Source organism: Cephus cinctus, unplaced genomic scaffold (assembly GCF_000341935.2).
Source record: "Cephus cinctus unplaced genomic scaffold, Ccin1 Ccin1_scaffold1310, whole genome shotgun sequence".
NCBI lineage: Eukaryota > Metazoa > Arthropoda > Insecta > Hymenoptera > Cephidae > Cephus > Cephus cinctus.
Window position 1 is genome coordinate 683798 of NW_014333737.1, and position 8961 is coordinate 692758.

The 8961-nt window shown below is 44.6% G+C and overlaps 2 protein-coding genes across 2 annotated transcripts in view; one reads left to right on the forward strand and one right to left on the reverse strand.

The window, feature by feature from the left end:
• Positions 1-8961, forward strand: part of LOC107272898 (autophagy-related protein 16-1) — a 212623-nt gene that overhangs the window by 167817 nt on the left and 35845 nt on the right. The gene's annotated exons all lie outside the window — the stretch shown is intronic.
• The window catches only part of LOC107272897, a 101586-nt gene that overhangs the window by 76300 nt on the left and 16325 nt on the right, over positions 1-8961 (reverse strand). Inside the window, exon 2 of the mRNA XM_015750533.2 lies at positions 930-986. The gene's annotated coding sequence lies outside the window, so the exon portion shown is untranslated. The remainder of the gene's footprint in view (positions 1-929; positions 987-8961) is intronic.

Consider the following 8961-nt stretch of genomic DNA (forward strand, 5'->3'; position numbering starts at 1 on the left):
TGTCCACGTCTTGGGAGGGTACCTGTGTGTTGAATCGTAGAGATAACGGATGGTGGATGTTTATTGGCTAGCTGGATATGGGTTTCTGGTTGGATTGAAATTGTCGCGATTATCACTCATGCAGTAAATAAATTGCGACCGGTGTTGCGTGACCGATCGGAATGACGAACCGGTTCGAGAGCCGTGAACTTCCGAATATCTCAGATCCGGTTAACTGTGGATCGTCAAAGACGTAAACTATACGCTTGGTCAACCCGAACGATAGTTTGCTATCTGCTGTCAGTAGTATCATTTCAATTAATTGACTGGTCGTTTGATTGTCCATTTGAACGTAGATCGTATTTCACGGTGAGTCGTAACTTTAGGAAGGTGACAAGAGTTGAGTTACATGTTCAGATGAATCTTAGTGCCGAGTCTGTTACGTTGGATACCCATCAGTCTTCATAAGTCAAACACTCGGATGACACGTTTCCATCTTTATTCTTTTTAGACACATTCCGAAATATCGATTTACTCGAATTGCCATTTTTCGTTCGTTCGTCATTTTTTATATTTCACAAATTCGATTATGCATTTGCTGTATCTTTGAATTTTTCAAATTTTGACTTTTCTCATTGACACATCGACTTTCGTTATATTTCGCAAAATCTCTAAGTGACGTGTGCCAAGACACGTCGACATTCTGCTCTGAAGATATATCGTAACACGGGATATCGGTCTGTGAAACTTGAGCCAATGGAATGCCTGTATGTCGAAACACACAACACAACTGTGATGTATATATATATACATATATATGTAGCGTTAAAGCGTCGGTTCTTATCTATGGTCAACGAGTATTTTTGCGCTGAAAAAAGGGGGCGTAAAACATATATCTATAATAGTATATCACTCGCTGATTAGGTCTTTATAGGCGTATGCGCACTTACCGATAAGATGAAATCGTGGGATACTGCTGGAGTCCCTGAAGCCGGATTTTCAAGAACCTGTCAGACAGAAACGTTACTCTTCATTAGATTAACCGTTAGCATGGGAATGAGTTTAATATCAGGAGATTAAGGATCCAGGAGGAACAAAATTATAATAACTCTATAGTAATATAACGAAATGAGGTCCTTGCGGGAGTTGCGAAAATTCTTAAGGCACTTTTCGCCGATAAAGCAACGCGATATTTCAAAGGAACTTCTAACTCGAAACTTCACAGGGAAATATCCAGCTGTCGTAATAAAGGGTAAAGTTGGAATTTTATTTTTATCGGTTTACCCCTGCACCGGTTCGCTAGAGAGAGAAGGAGATAGATATGAATTACGTGGAAAAATTACTTCGAAATCAGTGGAAAGGTTTTTCCACTTTTTTGCCTTTGAGAAACTAAATGGCAAGTGGGAATGAACACTTCGATATTGTTTTTTTTCATCGAATTTTGTAATATCGAAAGATTCCACGTTAACGCTCGATCGGACGTCTCGAATTCGTCTCATTGAACACGTATGTATATATATATATAAATATTACGGTTAGCAATGCTACTAAAAAAAAATTGATAAACTCGACCGAATTAACCCGATAGATAAGTCAACATTTTATGAGACAGAATAGTAGTCCTGTGGCGACCATAACGGCAATAACCGTAAAATTAATAATTAGCCACTAGAATATCTAATGCCCGATTACAACCTAATGCGTCCTGAGAGTCTCGCGAAAGGAAGCGTCACGAGATCAGGAAGCCCAGGGAACAAGAATCTCGATATAATCCCACGGAAACTAAACAGTTGACTTTCCCATCGAATCTCCGAACACTTAGCCTACAAGTGATTTGCCAGTAATAACATCCTCGCCAAACAGCAAGACCTTTAAAAAACTTCACCGTAATCTAATCGAGCCCCAGCCGGCAATATCTTTGTAAGCCCAAACAGCGTCATAGCGAAATCAAGCAAAATCCCATAAAGCCTATACCCTATAGAAAAGGACTTTCCCACGAGGATTCGTGAAAACGGTAAGAACCTACGGTCGACTCAGCAAAAGTGCACCTAGCGGCTGAGTACCTGAATACGCCGCCAGGATTCTTTTCCCCAAGGAAGAATTCCCTGCCGCGCCAGTCACATATATAATCATGAGCCAAGGAAATAGGTGCTAAAGTTAGTACGGTTCGGATTACCGGTAGGTGGTGCAGCATGTGCATTTTGCAGACAATGCATTCTGGGAAGGAGACAGACTGAATCCAGTTTTCTCCGTTTGGCTTGCACAAGGGTCCGGTGATCATTCGATGCGTAACTACGTCCAATTGCCCAGGCAGCATACCTTCCTGGGAATCCGGAGGGCAACGGCGGCGCTGAAGTTACAGTTCGACTCGAGGAAGAAGAAGACGCGCGCATTACACGCGGAGAGAGCCGATGGTTTATAGCAGAAAGTGCAGCAGGGCTGCCACCGTTGCTCGAGTGACATATCCCTGGTAGGGAGCGTCGGTTGAACGTCCGAACCGCAAAAGATATAAAATCCATCAACATCGCTGAGTGGAGTTGACTACCTGAAGAACACGTCACATCCCCAGCTATTCGCGATGGGCTCGCTCAACAACGGCCAATACAATTCCTCATCGTCTCAGCAGTCATCATCGACCTCGGTCACAACTACCCCGTGCCGTGTCGGTGTCATCTCTTTAAGCAATTTTCTCCTATCTGACTTCCCTGCTGCCATCTATCTTACGGCCGTCGCGAACGACTGCCAGACAGCCGGTTTTACGGCTCTTCCAATCCTACGGTTCGTCATTAACAATTTTGCTGTTTAACATACGTAATGATATAAGGGACTCCTGTTACGATTCTTAATACATACGTGTAAGTGTCGTTGCTTGTTATTAAATAATTTAAGTTATTATTTCACGGCCGTAAACGGACCTGAAGCTGACGGCGTTTCTACGAAACTGTACTGGCGGCAACGGAACTCTATATATATGTATATGGCACAGCGTATGACGGCGAGCTACCTTTACGGTGTCGTATGGTGTTGTGTGCTTCAGCCTTCTATAGTGCACTTATTATAAATTCCCTGGGAGCAGCCACCGCGCGCTGCCTATATACATACGTGCTAGGATAATAGTATGAAACGAGTATAACCCGGGAACCGTGGAAAAGGGCGAGGTCAACTGTCTGTCGCATATTAAAGTCGCTCTCATGAGTATGTGGAAGAAGAATTTCATACGGTACGAGGAATACACTGCTATGTATACATGTATATAATATATATATACGTACATAGTGAGAGTGATTGAAACAGCCTGTCTGTTTGGAGATCGATATATGCTTGATGTACGATCACGTGTGTCAGGATGGGTTAGGAGGCTGATATATATAGCAATACCCTACTACCTATGAGGATCACCCTTGAGATGAGCTGGTTGTCGCTATCCCGAAGTGTGCCATTACGTGAAAGCTCGCCCCTAATGAATACCGCGAAGCACCAGCTAAATACTTCGGTCACGAGGTAAAACTAAGGAAGTGTTTTGCATTCTCCATGAGCTAAAATGGACCGTAATGGCTGCCAACATGCACACTCGTGGTTGCTCCTAGAATTAGTATGACACGATCGACACGCGAGGTTAACTTAGAACCTGGTTCTCGCCTTCCATATCCACGATCGCGTCGAGCTTGCCGATTCTTTATTATCCGTAACGAAAACAAACGAAAAAAAGGAAAAAGAAAAAAAGATGCCCAAGCCCGACCATATATCCAAGCAGTTGCGCGGCGGTCACCGTTAAAGACGGGTTTCAGAGGATGGAGAATTAACCATCTTCCTGTATGCGATCATCAATGCATTAGAAATAGCTTCCTGATCGGCGAGAACCAACTTTGAAAACGGCGCCTGGTCGCTTTTTAGACGTCGCCGTAGAATCTTCGCGATTAAATTATAAACTTAATAAAACATCGTCTGGTCCTGGAAACAAGCGCCTCTGTCTGTCCTACCGCAGGCTGATGACGTCAGGACGTTAATTAATAATTATTTAACGAATTACCTCCGAGAGATTTTTCATTAGGGCAAAGACCCATTAAACGTCAGCTCATTACATTTAATTCTCATCGAATCTAACAGACCTCTTCGATGTCTTCGGAGAGATGAAAATCAAGGATGCTGTAGTAAGAAAATAATATTACATGTAAAATTTTCGTCTTGCCATCAACGCGTGATGTAAATTCGCAAAAACTTTTGCGAGTGACGGTACTAGGTGAAAAATTGCAATTAGCCACAAACCGCGCACATATAGGTTGCGCTCGTGTATGGTATGCAATTGCCGTGTACGAGCAATGGCTATATTCGTTGACACAGCCATATGTATATATATATACACATATATACACTCAGTAAATAGGTATATATGCCTCGTACAAGTATCTCAGATAAATTGCTCGTAAAATCGTGGGGATGTTGTCTACTGTTAAAATCACTCAGTAGGTTTACACGGCTCGCAGGGCTCCCTATACAAAACACGGCTACAGAGGGTTCGCCAAACTTATTCGCAAGCAGTACCTGTGAATTTCGTTCTACCAGAGCACAAAGCCAGTCCACGTCGCGTAAGCAGACTAAGATATAAACTGGCGTTGTTTCGCGTAGCTAACAGTCGCGCGTGAAAAAAAGTCCGTGAAACAGTACATTGAACCTTTCGTTTTTAAAGCCGGCGACCAAATCGAAAGCTCCGTGCGAAGATCAGCCAACGCGATGCGAGTGTCTCCTATGGCTGTTTCCTGGCTCGTAACGGTACACACGTCGGAATGAAAATAACTTTACGGGCAGCATTACTTTCGATGCTCGACGACCGATACGGCCGGTAAAACTCAAGGTAGAATGCAATTACAGTAATTTGCAATTGAAACGGGCTCGGATTGCGCGCTCGTGGGGGCGACGAATTGAAGCTTCGACATTATTCTTGGTCCGTGTATACATATATACAGTATACAATATAACGCGTGAACCAGACAAACTGGATAAACCGGAACGACGATCTATCCCATTGGACTACTTTCGTTTCCTTAATACGTCACACCGCCCTCGGAGAGGAGCAATTAGAGACTCATGAGATAATCCCAGTACGCTATTGCATATTTGTAACAGATTATCGATCTGGTTTTCTGTCAGGAATCCATTTGCTTACCGTTAGCATTGCTATTTGTCAGTATATATATACATATACATATAGTCATTAACAATTACGATAAATATCGGAAGGTACTCGTAATTATGTTTATGCCTCGGATGATGGTTGGCAGCCTCACGGATTCCACGAGCACCGTTCGATGAGTAACGCGAGCATTACCGTCCAATGAAACGCGACGGGGGTAAAATGAAATTAAATTCACTTAAGTGTTTAGCCACGTTCTCAATTATACACGATGAACCTTGGCCCATCAAAATAATTATCTTTTCAGCCCGTTATTCTGAACCGGCACAGTGCCCGTAACCGTATCGCATGATATTATATCGTATCACATGATATCGTACAGGTACCGTACCGATACCGGAACGTGCACCAGTACGTCAGCCTCCATAGTGCACAGTACCAAACGGCAGGGACGTCACAGTGACCGCTGAGGTTGTACGGTCGGGCTTGGACCCATCTCCGATAGTTAACTCAAGCGTAATAATTACATGATTTTCCTTGGCTTAGTTAAGGGTCGCGGACCCCTAAGCACGGGATTAGATATTAGGAGTAAGAGGCTTAGACTCCGGAAAGTGGAATTTACCTCGGTGCCTTTGAAGATACCAAAGGCGGAAGCTTATGACTCTTATTTCCCCAGTCTCATATAAATACTTATCAAAGGTAACAAGCAGCGAGGATCAATTCGCTTCACGAGTTCTTCCTACCGAATAGAAATGAGTCTTTCCAGCGTCCGTGATCAGTTCGCTTGGTCCCAGATTATTATGTTCTTTACTGATGACTCGTCATATATATACATACAGAGTGCTTATAGTCCCATTGGGAACGTGGGAAATACCGATGACAATATATTTCCACGAGTAGTAAGTACTTCGATTTTCCTTTAACGCCAGACTACCGGGTACTCTGGGCACCAAGCACTGTCGCGTCTACGCAAGACGGGATGGCTCTGATTCATTACCTCCGATTTACGGGGATAGAGGAAAATTCCTAGAATTTCCATCTCTCCCGAAGGAGGGTACTCGGGACCGCCTCACAGAACGTGAACGAGGTTCTTCAACGGATGGGGGTGGACGGGGGTGGACGGGGGTGGATGGGGAGCTAACAAGAGTCAGAGAGTGCTAATCAAATGCGACCAAGTGGAATAAAATTAAAATCACTTAACTTCTTATCCCTTCTCAGGCTCCTCCTCTCAATTACACCAGCGTCGTCTCCAGCGACGATGTAATTATCCGTCGCTCGAGCCGTTACACCGCGTCGAAGTTATTTGACCAAATAATTTTGAAAAAGAAATCGCCCTTACCACACGTAAACCAGGTTGACCGTAAACTAACGGGAGGGACTTGCGACCGATCTGTCGGTAAGAAAAATACATTTAAAAAATGGTCTCTACCTTACCAAGGTATAGGAATAATAAAAAGGAGTACGCGTCTCAAAGGAGTCCGTTAAGCCCGGAATAATGACGTATCAGTCCGACTCGCACGTATAGCTGGTTACGCTGTGACACGCGGACGAGTTCACGTGGCCTCGGATGAAGAGTAAGAAAAAAACGTCCGGGTAGGACTATACAGTAAGATCGCCAACGTCGAGACCACCCACGTGATACGGGGTAGAAAGGAGTAGCTTTTCTCGCGGTAATTTTCAGCCAAGCATCGTTATACCTTTTAACGGGCGCGTACGTACTAAGAGCTCCTGCGGAATGGCGATTTTAAAGATCTCCAAGAAGACGGAAATTCCTGGCTAGCTGAATAATATAACGATTCGAGTCATCTCGCCGGTAGGTAAGGTTAGGTATGGTATATGGGTATATATACGTACGCTCGTATACCAGAAGCACACAAAAGACATTAACCGCTACCTAGAAATGAAACGTGTCGCAGAAGCGACTATACCTCGCGTACGTATTCGTGTCCTCGTCGTGGTAGATAAAGGCGCGCGCGCAATTCAACGTACATCAAGAGCGTATATATTATAAGTGCGGGTTGCCTAATAGGTAAAAAATATTTTCTCTACGATACCCATCGTCACCGTTCCAACCATTCACAGTACGTACGGATTAATAACGCTGAATTATCCATCGTGTGGACCCGTAGATGGACACGGGAGTTAACCTCTAAACTTGACTCCAGTCTGCGTCGGCACGTTAACCCAGCTGTACCAAAGGCTACAGATACGTACCTGCCTACCTAGTCCGCTGTCCGCGTTATCTCCGAGAGCGCGCATATATTTGCTCGCCAAAGCAGTTACGTTTTCTTGACTTCTCGGAGCCGATCGGTAGGCGAACCTAACTGTTCCGAAAGGTCCTGATAATTTAGTCGACTGTCATAACCGCCGAGTATATATATATATATATTAATACCATATAATCCTGTTCTGTATTTCCCTTGATCTTTACTTCTACAGGGACTCGTGTCCAGTTCGCCTTATATTGCCCACAGTTCTATGGGGTTTTTACGCCAACATACATATTCCGTATCTCTTTCCTCCTTCCTCGAGCGCTTCTTCTATCCGGCGTCCGTCTCCCTCCCTCTCGCCTCATCCCGGTGGCATACCCCTTCTCCGGGCGCATTGCGCCCGCACTGCAGAGTTAATGACACCACAGCTGAGAATTATACGGCGAGGTCGTGTGTTCTGTTATACGGTTGAATCTTTCCGGTATTATTCATTACGCCTTAATAATGATCCAGGCATTTTTACGCCCGCGGCCTTAATGCAAAAGCGTACGGAGCCGCGCGCGAGCCTCTCCGAGACGGGAAACGACGTTCGAGATACAAACAATGCTCCTTCGAGGAAGCGTCCTTCGCTTAACTATGGTTATAAATCTCGGGAGCAACCAAGTGCGAGATCGAGGTTCGCGCATGCGCCGTAGACGCCATACAGGCTGAGCCCTTCCTCCGGTTGCCACAGCGCCAAGATGCATCGTGGATAGGCGAACAAGCAAGTCTTGATTTACCTTGGATTCGAACCGATAGATTTCGGCGCTGCTGAAATCTCGCGTTACCCGTCTACCGGTATAATAACAATATCAGTATGTATATGTAGTTTCATAGCTCAAAGCAAAGCCTGACAACAGCCACTGTATAATTACGTTTGAAATTACTTGAGAGGACGAAGTGAAATACCATACCGGTTCGTCTCTGGGTCTCAAAGTGCATTCGATTGCTACGACTCCTTGTACGTGCATCGGCAGTAAAAGGAAATTTAACACGGTACACGGTGCTGGTGAGAGAAAAAGAAAAATCAATCGCGAACCTCTGTGCGCACGCTTTGCCGATACAAACGTATAACATTCATATTTCTGCGGTCGTACGGCGGAAGTGGTCTCGAGCCACGTTACGCTACTTTGCCCATTCAAGTGAGCGAATTGCGTATTCGTACCCTGGCATAGTTTCCCATTGCCCTATAACTGCTAGGAAATGCAGTGGTTTGCTTGAAATAATGCCACGTATATCGCGGGGGCGCATTGCCGTTTTTATTTTTCATTTTATTAAGCAATCCAGAGCTAAACAATGGAATACATGTGTATTCGGCACGAGGGGGTGGTATGTGAAAAAGGTACGTCGAGAGACGAGGAAGGATGAACGATAACATTTTAAAGTGGCGTGACGTATCGACAAGTGGATCGGCTAAGGCGTTCGTACTGAAGTTTCCCATATATACGTCACGCACTTGTCTCACGTAAAAATGTGAAAAATTTACGCGAGAGCAGTCTACATTTCCACTGTCGGTACAATGGAGCTCAAATCGCGGCGAAGGAGTCTGCAAGAAATATGGCGTCTATGTACATAGTTGCGATAGGGGGTTGATCGAGGAGG